Consider the following 15379-nt stretch of genomic DNA (forward strand, 5'->3'; position numbering starts at 1 on the left):
TCATGAATTTGTTGCTTGAATAAATGAATAGTGATTTCTATAGTTCTTTAGCACTTATCTTAGTGTTTTTATATCCCTATCAGTCTTCTACAGGAAACTCTGAGCTCTTTGAAAACAGGATTAGTCTTAACTCATATTTGTTTCTTCTGAGTCTAGCCTATAAGAGATGCTCAACCATTGCTTGTAAAATGAGTTTATTCCATCCAGATGTTACAACATTACTTCACTTACACAAAAAAACTCCAACATATAATTTCCTTGAATGGCTGTATGGAAAGAGAGGGAGGATCACAGAATCCACTTGAGAATAGTTTTATTTCTCTGTGTCTAAAGATATTTTTTGTGAATCTGAATTTTTACTGCACATTTTGTTTATATTCTTGTGCCTTATAGTGTTAGTTACTTTCATGTTGACTGGCCCATACCCAAAACTCAAATTTTTGATCCTACTTCAGCCCATTTCCAGCCTCTCTCCAAACACAGGATAGATCTTGGTGTAGATGAGCAGCTAGGACTCAGTGGTATTTCCCTTAGTAAACAAAAATCCAAGATAACATCTTTTACCAGACTAGACTAGAGTGCAAAAAAAAAAAAAAAAAAAATCATTTGGGGAGTTTATTAAAATGCACTGATATTCAGAGATTCTAAATACATGAGATTAAGCTACATTTTGCTTTAAAGTGTAGGTTGCACTGAGAAATCTGCATTTTAACAACCATGCTAGGAAGGTGTTTTCAGACATGCAGGTCCAGATGGTAAACTTGAGAGTTCAGAGAGGATGTTTCATGCATCCTTGCATTGTCAGTGCCTATGCCTAACACATAATTCATGTTAACATCCTCTCTTAAAATGTAGATATCTATGCTCCCTAGAAAAACTTTTCTCCTGAACTTCTTCTTTTGTTAATCTTTTTCTGCCTCCAAATTTATTTCCTATTATTTCTTATCTGATGCTCTGTACTAGCCACAATAGGAATTCAGCCTATTGATTTACATTTAATGAGAGCCTTCTTTTTGCCATTAACAACTTCCAGTATCATTTAAGATATCTAAATTGTTTATTAAGCTGAAATGCAAACAATTTAAGCAAAGCCCTAGAGCCACTGGAACACAGTCCAGGTTGCTTAGTGATAAGTGAAGCATTGGATTCACTCCTTTGCAAACCCGTAAAAGAATCTAGACTTTGTTCTTCAGAAAATGAAATGTCATAAAATGAACTGTGCCCCCAAAGAAATTTTATTTCAAGTTATATGATTTTATATTAACCTTTCCTAAAACACTTTACTTACTAACATTTTTTAAACTTAAAAATCTCTAAAAACCTTCCACCAAATTGAAAAGAAACTGAAACAACAATGGTCTCTAAAAAAATTAGATTCACATAAACAACAAAAAGGCAGTTTCACTGCCCAAATGACCACACTTCAATGGAAAAAATATCCTCCGATGAGAATTTAAGATAATAATAATAATAATAATAATAGTGCTATTCAACATTTTCATATTATTATCTACTCACTGTTTTTCTTTGGTTCCTATACTTTGTCCAAATTTAAATTTTGTTGTTTCTTCTTTGGTAGATACTTTCTATATATCCCAAATGTGAAAGTTTTGTTGGTTACTTGTGCTATAATATTTTTCTTTCTATTTTTCTAGTCTTTTAATTAGTTAATATATTGTTCATAGAAGAGAAGTTTATATATTTTTATAATAATTGATCTGTTATATTTTCTCTTTCTGTTTTCTATTTTTGAGTTTTCTTATTAATTCCTTTCTGCTCTAAAGTCATAAGTATATATTTCTATAATTTTTCTAATATATGCTATGCTTTGAGTTTTATGTTTAGCTCTTTAAACCAACCAGAAGAAATTTTGGGTATAATAAAAGAGATGATCTAACTTTTTTTAATGACAGGCAATTATTCAAGTTCTAGTACATTCATTCCCAATTAACTTGAATGTTAGATGTTTTATAAGCTACATTCTATAATATACAGTTATCTTTCTAGAGTCTCTAATTTATACCTGATGTCTATGTAAGTATAGTTCTGCTTTGTTATACTTGTTGACTTGTATGTAGCTTTGTTTCTTGTCTATATTGTGATTTCGGATAGTGAGCTCATGTTCATTGGAAATTTATCTTCAGGATTTTTTTGAGGCCTTGGTTGAAGGTGCATTCCTCTAGAGAGCATTTATGCTTTGCTTCTACCAGCTGTTTATCAACTTAAATCCATTAAAAATTAATATTAAAATTTCTTAATAATTTTTGGTTTATAATATGAAAAATAATGGGCTCCATGTTCTGACACCATCTACCCATATGCCATTGTTAAGGATGGGGAGTAAAGATATTTAAGCAATGAGTCAAAGTATTGTGACATGATGATATAAAATAGGTTTGGAGGTGGTGTATTAAATCTTTCCCTGATGTTTATGAAAAGCAGTGGTCTTACCAAGTCACCAGAGAATGATTACATATCCCATAAGAAAACTGGAACTATCTAGAATGTTAAGTCCTGAAATATTAGACCAAATAAACTATTAAACAGAGTGAGATTTCTATTGTGTTTGGCAAGAAAGGATTGTTGTTTTTTTTAAATAGGTGATCTTCAAAATATGGAACAACTTGCTTTTTGTCTTAGGCAATACAAAGTTATGTGGTATTCTTCAAGAATTCCTGAGACCCTTTGGCTAGGACTTTTTGTACCTTCTAACTGAGGCCTCATATACTATTTCACCCGTTTGGAAGTTACAAATAAAGAATCCTAACTGGGACATGCAGAATTTATTCATAGAACATTATTTTAGCCCCATCCCCATATTTATAGATGTTGAAAAAAGAGCCAAATATAGAAACATGTAGCTCTCTGTAAATGTAACTCCACAAAGAGAAAAGTTACTGTGCTATTACTACTTGGGTTTTCACATTTATTATTAATAAGTTAGTATTTGTATAATTCACCATGGACACTTGATATTTTAAAGGCCATGTGAAGGTATATTAACCAGAAATAAGAAATTATGTTTCAAAGTTAAATATTTATATAAGATATTTCTAATATTAAATTTCTATAACAAATTGTTGTGGATAAAATACACAATTTTAATACGAGTATTTGGTTCAAAATCTGAAAATACAATTAAAAACTTTATATACCTTGAAAACTGAGTTTTGAAAATTGATAATTAGATAATACACAGCATCTTTTATTTCTCTTTCCATATATGAGGATATCTAGAACTTAGGTTTGTACCTAGAATATTAGCTTTTTAATCATGGTGAAAAATAGCCCAAAACTCCACTCTTTCAATTTTGTAAACATTGTTCAAATATGTCAATGAACATTTTAATCAACACTGCAAGCACAAAAATCAAGTCTTCTTTTTTTTATTCAAACCGTCCTTCTTAACCTAGCAGCTAAGTCTAATTAACCTGAAATGTGTCACCCCCAGCTCAGAATCTAGAACCCACTCTGGCACCAGGTTATGGGGATATAAGACCATTTATTGGAATGAACCACTAAGCCTCAAGCAGGTGGAAGCATCCCTATTCTCCCCAAATTCCTTACTTTCAATGCCCCTTCACGATTTTGCTGGATCTACCTGGAATACCCGACTTTTCTCCTAGCCCCCCTTCTCAGACACCCCTTCTTTCTGCTCTAGCTCATCTCCAGATCATGCTTCAGAGTCAGTGGAAAAATTAAAATAAAAAGAGAAGAAAATCAGTGCTTCTATGAAGCATCTCTGGGACCAGAGGCAGAAGTTGTTGCTTCGCGCGTGTCTTCCTACTGTAGCACTTTCATCTCCTAATACTGTGTGTTTATGAATCTGCCTCCTTTCCGAAACTAGGAGCTACTCTGGAGCAGGATCTGTATCTTCATATACCCTGCTCCCCAGTATCCAGCACTGGGCAAGGTCCACGGTACGTGTTCAGTTGCTGAATTTACAGGTCTTGCGACTGCTTCCCCATTGTGTTTGTCTCTGACACCAAAACCAGTTCTTTAACTGGATTCTAGCTGCTTCTCAAAAGCTCCATAGAACAGCTTTATTACCTTTTCCCTTTCTCTTCCTGCCTTTGTTCTTCCTTTCCTGTTTTTCGTTTCTCTCTGTTCTTTTCTCTCCCCACCCTCTTCCTCTCTGCCTCTCCTGTTCTTTCCCACTTCCCTTTCTTTCTAAATCACTGCCTCAAAGTACCGAGTTTTCTTAGTCATGCACTAATCCTTAGTGACTGCATTTTTAGTTCTTAAACCCAGCTAGGATTGCACCACCCAACACCTGTTAACAAACTCGTCCAGTGTGGACCTACCACATTTGTGAACCCCCTACGCTGCCTTTATTTTGGAACACTGACGGTCACATGAGCTGTGCCAACCTGGATAAACACATGGAATCATGAACTCAATTTAAGATGTGGGGTTCTTGTGTTTCAGCTTCGTACTGACATTCTAATTTCAAACCTATTAGGTAATGATTCCCATGTCCCTTCCCCTGGAATAACCAATTTCTGGTTTGGTTCCCTTGTATGGGCGCCAGGTCTTCAGTCAGCCCTGTGATTCTGCCTAAACGCCTTTCTTCCTCTCTGGGCCTATCCTCTGGAGACCAGAACAGAGCAATAAATAGCTCAAATGTATAGGGCACATATTGAGAAACGAAGGGCGGTGGAGTCCTATGCTCTTGGCATTCGTGACAGTGGCAAGGTATAAGCATTTTATTGACGTCTATTTTTCCTCTGCTTCAAGTAACTGGAGAGAAACTAGCATTGTAGTTGCTTCAATCACCCAGGAAGGATTCTGCCTCAAATCTTCCTGGACATATTTGTTTTGAATACATTAAAAATGTGACTTCGTATGCTTTTAAAAATAAAGAGAAAATATTTTATTCAAGTCTTTGCTTAAATGTCATGTTCTTGTTGTTGGCTGACCATGACCATTCTAATTAAAATTGCAAACCTTCATCACGCCCCATCCCCTCTATCCTATAGTTTTCATGTCACTTATTACCATTTGAGATGTAATTTACTTTTTCACTGTTTTTATTGTTCACGATGGGTTCCTCCCTTTTAGAATTCAAGCTGCATGAGGGCAAGGGTTTTCTTTTCTCTCTTGTCTCTTTTATTCATTGATGTCCTCAAGCATCCGGAATGATACCTGGTGCATACGGGCACTCGGTAAATACTTGCTAAGTGAATGATAGGACAAATGAAAACAGCATGACAAAAATATTCTCTAGGAATACACATTTCTGATTCTACAGTCAGAATGGCTAAAATAATATTTAGTTCTTTCCAACTGCAAGGAGGTCAAATAAATGAATGATTTTCAAGAGAGATATTTATATTTGTTTTTCTCTTTCTTTGATGGCATCATGTTTTAAAATTAAGTATGACCACGCACAAGCTCAAAATGAGTTTGTGGGATTTTGAATATTAATCAGTGGGCATTTTCCAGCATTCCAAGGGGCTGAATTTTAGTAACCATGTGAAAGATGTCATGAATAGACCTTTTATTATAATTTCCTCAGAATAGAAAACTTCCAGCTGCCCCTTTCAGTAGAGCCCATGATTTAACTCAGGAATTTGTTTTGACTCACTGACTATAAAAGTGACTAAAGGAACATGTGGGAGCCATTGAAACAGCGCAGGTAAAACGCACTTAAAGAAAGACAAAAAACACACACAACCAAATTGAGTAAACAGATCAAGCAGATCAAACAATTTTGATATAACAAAAGAATTCTTCACTTTATAAAGGTGGTCACCTTAGGATTAGTTAAAATAAAAAATATTTAAAATATTTTTATTAATGAAATGTCTCTTACGCAAATTAAAATAACATGGCTGCTTCATGGTCTAAGGAGATGGTCTAAGGCATGAAAGAAGGTACAGGTGGGTAAGGAAGCCGGTCTGGAAGCAGAAGCCAGTTTTGGAGTCTTGGCTCCATCGTGGTGTGTTGTGCTGTGAGATTAGGTCAGAAAACCCGTCCTCTGAGTCTCATTAGAGAGCATGAGTCAGGCAGAGCAGAACCAATGGGGCCGGCGGCCTTCGCTGGAGCTGCTCTGTGACTAATGCCTGATTTATGTTTCCAAATGAAGCCCCCCCCCTTTTTTTTTTATTAAAGGAATGGTTCTTTTAATTTTAAAGTATCCTGTTACTGCATTTCATTTAACTTTGTTGACCTTAAGTATTTAGAGAACGGTTTGCTTCCTGACCTGAGACAATTAAACTCTAGAAAAGATATTATGGCAAATTCATAGCCTCCCAGCAGATATTTGTATTCCAGTGACAAAACATTGTTTTTCAGCACTTTGAAAAAGGAGCACAGGTAAAACTATTTTTTCTTAATTTTATCACTAAGAAATACTATAGAAAGAGACCATCATTAGCTCTTGAAGGCAATATTTTTAATATGTGGATTATTGCTACTTATTTATTTATTTTGCTGACATGAATTCTCTGTACTGTTACCCATATACATTTTAATAAAGGCAAAGAAAGGATAATGTATAATGAACAACTAGCATCTGGATCCCTTCCTACGAGAAGGGTGAATGACAAGCTCCTTGGAGAAATGACATTTGCTAAAACTGTGCTGTCCAAAATGGTGACTACTTACATTTAAATGAATTAAAATTCAATGAAAGTATCAATTAAGTTGGTGAGTTACACTAGCAACTTTTCAAGGGGTTAATAGCCACTAGTATTACCGCCTTGAACAGCACACATATGGAACACTTCTATATCACAAAAAAGCATTACTCTAAAAATTCTGATTTTAAGTGAAAAATAAAATATGTAAATAGCAATCACTCATACCCAGATACATATAGTGCACATACACCCATTACTTTAGAAACATTAATAACTGAAAGGATCCCACCACTTAAACAGAAGTAGAAAATGAAAAAGAACAGAAGCCTCAGGTTGTTTTGTAAAACCTGCCAGATAAGATGAATAGCCATTATAAAAAAAAAATGAATTTAGCTTTAATGGAGCAGAGTGAAAAGAGAAATACAGCAAGTAATTTCCAAGGTTTATTACAAACGTCTTAAAAGAGCAACTTTGAATGTATATTTTACCTGTTAATATTTTACACCTTGATAACTTAGAAGATTAATATTAAAATTATGGTACAGAGAATAAAAGTGAAAAGTAGGTAATTGTCACATTAAAAAATACCAAGTAATTTAAACTTGAAGAACATTGTGCAATCACTTGTGCTATTTGAAGCATCCTTTGATCCAGAAATTGTCAGCAGAAAAAAATAGATTTTTACTCTACATACAGGTAGAACAAACTATGCAAATCAGTAGCTAAGATTAAATATTCTATTTTCAATTTACTGGTTTTAAAATATCTTAAGGAAATTCTATAGATCAGATTTTTATATAACTACAATACAGTTAGTCAAAACCAGTTATATAGGTTTATTTATTTTTCTCTCATATCTATCACATCACCCAAATTTGTCTAATTGTGGATTTGTCATGCTTGGCATTAATTTCCAGTGAGCTAAGTCTTCCTGGAATCACTAAAACAACTAACCACTAGAGTACATCCCAAAGGAAAGGTGAATGGAATGCACTGGCATGTACCGGAAGCACCATGATTTACTTGGCACAAATACATCCGTGAAGAAAGTTGAATAGATCAAATCAGGGTGGGTGGTGAGAGCAATTAAACACAACTTAGGAGTGGTTCAGCATCCATAGGAAGGAGTCTGGGGGGAATGCTAGTGCCTTTTGGTGCTGCTACCTGGGACCTGTAGTTGAGGATAAGGGGCGGGAGCTAAGCCTACAACCATCTCTATTCCTGAGCTCTGAGATGGAATTATCAATTTACATTGATTTGACTAAATTCTAAAACTGCAGAATATTAGGTAGCTATATTTTAATAATCTATTGTAAGTTTATTTTTAAAAATTCTGCTGTTTATGAAAGAATAAATAGTGCCTTCAAGTTTGAAACTGTTGAGGCCACTTAAAATGTTTAATATGTGAAGCTCTCAATTCTGGAAGCATAGATTCAGGCAGAAACCCAAAGTGTCCTGATTGCAGAGTGAAAGCAAGGGGTTTTTGTTATAAGAAGAAGGAGAGGAATAATTACATGAAAATTATTTTTAAAAATACTACTGGTGTTGACAAGTGAGCTACTCTTAGCTATACATGATCGGTTAATGATTCTAGCTTCAGACTGGAGGTCCATAATCATCAGTCCTTGTGATCAGGATGTCTGCTTTCCTGCTGTCTTTATGAACACTTGTTTATAAAACAATTGTGCTTTGGCCAGGTCCAAAGGTTCAGGGAACAAGAACTGTAGATCCTCTGGAATATCAGCTCTGCTTCCATTTAGAAATGGCTCCATTTATGTCATTTATCACACTGCTATATTCATCCTTAGAGCAATTTTCCCATCCAGTGTTTTTGTTTGTTTTTAATGGTTTTATTAATTTCAGAGAGAGGAAGGGAAAGGGAGAGAGAGATGAAAACATCAGTGAAAGGCTGCCTTCTGCACGCCCCCCACTGGGGATCAAGTCCGAAACCTGGGAATGTGCCCTGACTGAGAATTGAACCTCCATCTCCTGGATCATAGGTCAATGCTCAACCACTGAGCCACACACATCGGGGGCCATCCAGTGTTTTTAAGTTTAGCTCTTGATATTTTCAAAATACATGGAAATTTTGAGGTCACTCTTACATTTAAGTCAGATCCTGATACTAAGTAATGGATACTTTCCAGAGAACCTTTTCTAAGCTTGTAACATAAAGAGCCTTTTGAAAATCTTTGCATGGAAAGCAAAGAAAACACAGGAGGGAAGTAAGGTGAGATGAGTAGAGTTGTTCATCTCATGTAATTTTGATCAGTTTGCCAACCTCATATTTGCTTTCCTACTCTAAGATCTCCATGGGCCAGCATCATCAGAACATAAATCATCCCCTACAACTTCCCTTTTTAGGCCTCTGCTAATCTAATTCTTTTGCAAGTGCACATAAAGTTTAATCACAGGCCAGAAATATGTGGAGTAAATTCCTCAAGACTAATACTAATCACATTAGGATATCAATTGGGCATACAAAAAAGAATTGAAAATGAAAGATAGAGATTGAGATCGCAATTTACATGTAGTTAGTAATCCATGCCCAGTTCATCATTAGCTAACTCTCCTTTATTCTTCCCACACCCACCGCCCACTCCAAATTACCTACACGAGCTGGAATCAGAATGGGCCAACTCATATGGAAATTATGCTGAGGTTCAGTCTGAGCACTGTATAGTTCTTCACACTTTAATGTGCACCTGAGTCAACTGAGGATCTTGTTAAAATGCAGGTTCTGATTCATTAGGACGGGTGTGGGGCCCAAGGTTCTGCATTTGTAATGCGTCTCCAGGTGATACTCATGCTCTGATTCACAGATGACACTTTAAATAGCAAAGTTTTAAAGCAGAGTATCATTTGCTTTCCCAAAGTGTGAACTGTCTGTCACATTCCATAGACTATGCCACATTGCTCCTGCTGACTGGCAACTTGACAGCTGGGTATGTATAAATATATATACAGGAAATGAGGTTCTAAAAGTTGTACTAATTATGATCTTTAGCAAACATCACAAACGCTAAAATATGCATTACCTGTCTAAAATGGAAAAATCCAGAATGTGACTAATCAGAAGTAATAAATGATATCTGCATTTTCCAATAAATTATTTATATTTTGCACTTTTGTCATAGTTGAAAGTTATATTAATGCTGTAATTTCTAACATATAAGCTATTAATTTTTTAATGACATCATAAAACATTAATCAAATTTATGAGGTTTTCCTTTCAATTATGACACTATCGTTATTTTTTATTCTGAATTCATTAAGCACATTTAGTTTAATTGTCTGAAAAAGAGATACTGAAGGTATTTTAATTTTTTTAAATTTTGCCTGACAGTTACTTATATTTTATTCTTTTTTACCCCACAAAGAGGAAAAAAAAAAATATGTTTTTTTTTCTCTTCACAAAAGAAAAGGTCAAATGACAATCAAATGCATTATTTCAAAAGTCTAATATTGAAAATACTTGTTGAACTGGTTTATAATCAGTTAAAATAGATTTTATTTAATTTTTTAAATTTAAGTCAAATATAATGAAGATAAAAGTTTTAAAATATACCTGTTTTTCCTGAATTGTGCTCCTTGAGCTATCTTCTGTCATCTTTGTTCTTACTAATTTTTAAGTAAAACCTTCATATATTTTATTTAACCATCCATGTTATACAATGTATGATCCCAAGAAATAAAATGAAAATATTATTCTAACCTTCATAGATGTGGCTGTGACCACTTTCAGGTGATATCTTGTCAAAAGATGTTTCCTCACCTTTCTTGTCTGAATCTTTCACAAAATCATCGGACTGGCTCCCAGGGTGACTCTTAAATGTTGGTGAACACAAACTTCTCTCTATTTCCACTTCCTGTTAGAAGACATGAAAGGGATGTGTGTTAAAAGCTATCAGTGGGAAACAGATGTGGTTTTCAGGGGGTTTAGAAGGCAGCAGTGAGAGAGGGAGGGGATTTCTATGACTGATGTTTTCCAATATGCTTCAGGAAAAATTTTGATAACTTAGCAAAGAACTGCAAACAGATGTCGATGCTTAGTTTACTTTTCTGCCACTAGCCCTACTTCTGCATTAGTTTTACTTTCATGTGGCTCATTTTTTCTCTAGTAAAAGGGAGAAATAAGGGTCATAATACAACCTAATATGTTAATACATGCAACTTCCTGAGGCCTAAGAAATATCCATCAGAGATTCCAAAAAAGTAGCAATATATCAAAATTATATGCTTAAGACAGAAGGAAATGAGATTTTTAATGTTATGCTCACCTCATAATGATAATCTTAGTAATTATAGTGCTCCCAAATTATAAACTATTCAGCCACCATATAGTAAGTACATTTTGGCAATTCATAAAGATTGTGAAATTACTTCTTTGAGAACCTAATTCAAAATTGGAGAAATAAAGGTTCCCAAAGAAAAAAAAAAGTATAAAGGATATTTTAAAACAGGGAGTCTAGCATTTCTTATTTTAAAGAATGAGTAATATATTCCAATAAAACAAACCAAGTCAATCATACTAATTACTTTGAATAAAAAATGATAAAAATTAAGTAAATAAGCCGACTGAGAAGCAACAGTGATTTAAAAAAAATAAAGTAATATGTTTAAATGTTTTCAATAGCTACTCAAAAGTTTTGGAGTTTTGTACATGAGGTTGTGTTTTCTAAACAACAGCCATTCAAACAATGACCTGACGAATGACTTCACTTTTGCTATATTTTAAATCCACTGACCTGAGTGAGTCAAGTTGGAGAGACAGCTACAAATTCTAAAACATTTCTTAGAATAGGTACATTTTACATATCTATAATATGGCTGCAAAAAGCAAGGCTCTTGGAAAAAATACCTTGGCATGTTTTCTAATTTTCATACCATTTGCATATATATATATATATATATATATATATATATATATATATATATATATACACACACACATACTCACCCCAAAATGCACATACACTTTAACAGCTGAGAGCTCAATTTTGAAATAGAAATGTATATATATACATATATGTGAAATTATATAAGTAATTAAAAAATATTGGTATGTGTTTAATCATCTCATTTTTAAATACTCCCTAACTATATAATGTATACTATATTCATTACTGAAAACATTTATAGGAGAAAAATATTTATTAAAGAAAAACACAGGAAAATGTTTCTACTTTTTACAGTGCATTACCTTTAACATTTGTGTTTCCAACTATTATCAAATACCCAAAGGTTAGTAACAGCAGCGATGTTTTTGCTGTTGAGGCGCAGTGTGAGACGTGCCATGGCATGTGGGTGTGAGCTCCCTAGCTGGTGAATGAGCGCAGCATCCTCACATCAGTTCCCTCTGATGGCCTCTCCCGCTGTCATGCAAAGTGACTGCTATGAAGTTAATGCTACATTTGTCTGTTTTGTCTCAGCAGTTTAATCCAACTCCTAGCATTTGCAAAAATAAAATAAGATAAATAAAGAGAAGATGCTTAAAAAGTAGTGATTCCATTCAGAAAATTTTTGCTTTGACAAAGGTCAGAATGCTAAACATGGTCCATGGACTCTATTGATGATGTGAAAGGATCATCTGCCTGTTTCATATAGAAACCTGGAATTGTGATTTGGGGAAACTGTTTAAGCAAATATTTCAGCCAGTGATGACATGAACTTATACTATATTGGCATTCTCAATTTTGAATTCATGTACTGCGGTGGTAAGGGGCCCCACAGACAGTCCACATATGAATGTAGTTGGTAGACCCTCTTTTCAAGTCTTGCTCATCAGATCCAAGTCATTCCGAGGCAATCCCTTACTGCCCTGGCAAGGTGTGAGGAGGAACCTGTGTAGAGACCTAAAAGAATTTCTTAGATGAGGTCGAATTGAGCTGTGGCTAATCTAAGCAGAGAACTGCTTTAATCTCTTAACCTGTTTTACGTACTGTGCTTCTACAAGAGATTTCCTTTGAGTAAAAAATCTACTAGCTTAGACAAATGCACAAAACACCAGTTTGGGGGGGGGGGGGGAGGATGTAGCACTTGATGAGAAACTTGAACTGAAACCTCCCTTTGCTACTTATTAGCTGTGTGGCCTTGCTCAAGTCACTTGACCCATCTGGGCCTCAATTTTCTCAAATGTTATGTGAAGAGATTTAGTTATGGAACATCTAACATTCAATAATCAAACACTTATAGTGTAATTTTATTTGAAATAAAGAAATATTCATCTCTTGTGCCTTCCAGTCCAGTAAGGGAAACAAAGAGCAACAAAGCACATAAATCAATGTAAATATGCAACTATGCACAGATTGGGAAGGAGAGATACATAGACTGTGGGTGTTTGAAATTAATCTGGTGAGGAAGGTCACACAAAGCTCCCCTGGGGAAAGAATCTTCAGCTGATATTTGAAGGACAAAATGGGGTTTAGCTGAGTGAAGAACTTTCCAGGTGGAGAGAAAATGTGCACATGTCTTGGGCTGACAGGAAGCACAGTGGAGCAGGGAGCCTGAGAGACAGCACGGTGCTGGGTGACCTGCCAAGGTAGATGCAGGCTAGGTCACAAAGGACCTCGAGGGCCATATTTACTATTCTGGTCTTAGCTGTATGGGGAATTACTAAAGAATTTTAACTGCGCGCACGTGTGTGTGTGCGCGCGCACATGTGTGGGGGGGTGTACATGTGCACCCATGACAGAATCATTCTGCAGTGTGACAAACTCAGTCCACTTCTAGAGTAGCTTTTCTCAACCTTAGCACCATTGACATTTTGAACCAGATAATTCTTTGTTGTGGGCTATTCTGTGCACTGTAGGGTGTTTAGCAGCATTCCCTGTTTCTCCTCACTAGATGCCAGTAGCACTGCTCCCTAGTGGTGATGATGGAAAGTGTGTTCAGACTTTGCTAAATCTCCCATGGGGAGCCAACTCACTCCCGGTCCAGAGCTACTGCTCCAGAGTAGGCTAGACTGAAGGAAAGTCAAAATATATGTGGGAACATCATTTAGGAGCCTATGGTTGTACTCTAGGCAAGTGATAACCATCTTGGACAAAAGGTGGTGATGAAAAAAGAAGTGAACTAAGTTGAATGCTATTTAGGATGTAAAACGGACAAGACAGGGTAATGGATTGAAGCTGAGGTTTGTGTAAGAGGGAGAATTTCATTTTCTTTCTGGTGTACACAACTAAATGTATTGTGTTACCATTAAATAATGTCAGAGCACCAAAAATAAAAATCTGGTTTGGGAGAGAAGATAGATTATCAGCTGGATACCAAGATGTCCAAAGGCAGTTGGATATGTAGCCCTGTAGCTTAGAGGAGAGGTCATAAATCCGGGGTGGGGAACCTTTTTTCTGCTAAGGGTCATTTGGATATTTATAACATCATTCGAGGGACATATAAAACTATCAACTTAAAAATTAGCAATGAAAAAAGCTCCTAGGTTTATTAACTTTCGAGGCCCACCTGCAGTTATCTTGGCAGGGCCAGACCAAATGATTCCACAGGCCTTATACAGCCCGCAGGTGGGATGTTCCCCACCCCTGTCCAAAATAAACAGTTTTCAAGTCACCTGTCTTTTAGTGGGAATTGAAACAATGGATGTCAATGAACTTGTGAGGAGGAATGAGACAGGGACTATGCCTTAAAAGCTGCTAACGTTCAATATTAGGGCAGAGGAGCAGAAGCAGACAAGCAAAAGGAAGATAATCAGAAGAGCATCTTTAGCAATACTGACCTCGTATCGAAAGCATAAATTAGGTAAGGGCTTACATATATCCTTTGAGTTTAGCAACATAAATATAAATTGTTGAGCAAACTGTTTTGGTGGAAATAAAAAGGTGGCAAGGCAGATTAAAGTGGGTAAAGGGCTGACTGGTAGTTGGCAAGTGCCCATAACTTCTTGAGCAGTTTAGCATTAAAGTAGAGGCAGAAATAGAGCAGTGACTTGAGGGACGTGTACTTTGTTTGAAAGGGAGGGACTTGCATATGTTGAAGAGTCGTTTAGAAGGATTGATTGAGGCAGAGGTAGGCTGCACAGGAGAGAGAAGGAAATATCAGTGATGCAAAATCCCCGAGAGAGGAGAGAAGATAGACTTAAAAGCATAGATAGAAATGAAACCCAAAGCCTGGAAAACAGAAGGCATTTCTGCTGTCACAGAGGGAAAGGAGGGTGAAATTCATGTAGATATAGATGCTTTATATGCTGGGTAGCTTGAAGATAAGAACATTTCAGTCTGATATCATCCATTTTTTCTGTTAGGATGTGAAGTGTGATGAAAGTGGGAGGAGCGCTTGAAGAGAGTGAAAAACATTGAATCTCACTGCTGTGCAGAAGGAGGTGGGCTGAGCAGGCAGGAGCGGCCATGGGGGATGCTGCCTTGGGGGCGCTATCCACAGGGCTACTGATAGGCCTTGTCCAGTGAATTGGGCTGGACATTCTCCACAGCTCCACATGAGGCGATGAGAACGTGGATAGCTGGCCTGAGCCAAGAAAAGGTTTTGTAAGGACGGAAATAAAATAAAATGTGAGCTGCAGGGTAGGCTGAGGTAGGGGAGGGGACAAGAGTAAGAGAATTTAAGTTGCCATCAGGAGAACGAAGAGCGATTGAAATGCTACACCATGGAATGCACAATAGATGAAAAGGGAAGCAAGTACAGGAAGGGCAGGTTAGAAGATAGAAGGACCAACAGACTGGAATCCTGGTGAGACTAGAAAATCCTGTAACTGTGAATACTTGGCAGAGCAAATTAGGAAGAAAGCCAACCAAAGTGTCTGCCTTAGCGATTTGGGAAGCAGA

The 15379-nt window shown here is 36.1% G+C and overlaps 1 protein-coding gene across 2 annotated transcripts in view; it reads right to left on the bottom strand.

Annotated features, from left to right (window-relative positions):
• XIRP2 (xin actin binding repeat containing 2) overlaps nt 1-10349 on the bottom strand; it is a 99624-nt gene extending 89275 nt beyond the window's left edge. For both annotated transcript variants that reach the window (XM_081142119.1, XM_081142121.1), the window contains exon 1: nt 10300-10349. The gene's annotated coding sequence lies outside the window, so the exon portion shown is untranslated. The remainder of the gene's footprint in view (nt 1-10299) is intronic.
• Between the last annotated feature and the right edge of the window lie 5030 nt (nt 10350-15379).

This window comes from Miniopterus schreibersii (genome assembly GCF_964146895.1).
Source record: "Miniopterus schreibersii genome assembly, chromosome: 7".
Classification (NCBI taxonomy): Eukaryota; Metazoa; Chordata; class Mammalia; order Chiroptera; family Miniopteridae; genus Miniopterus; species Miniopterus schreibersii.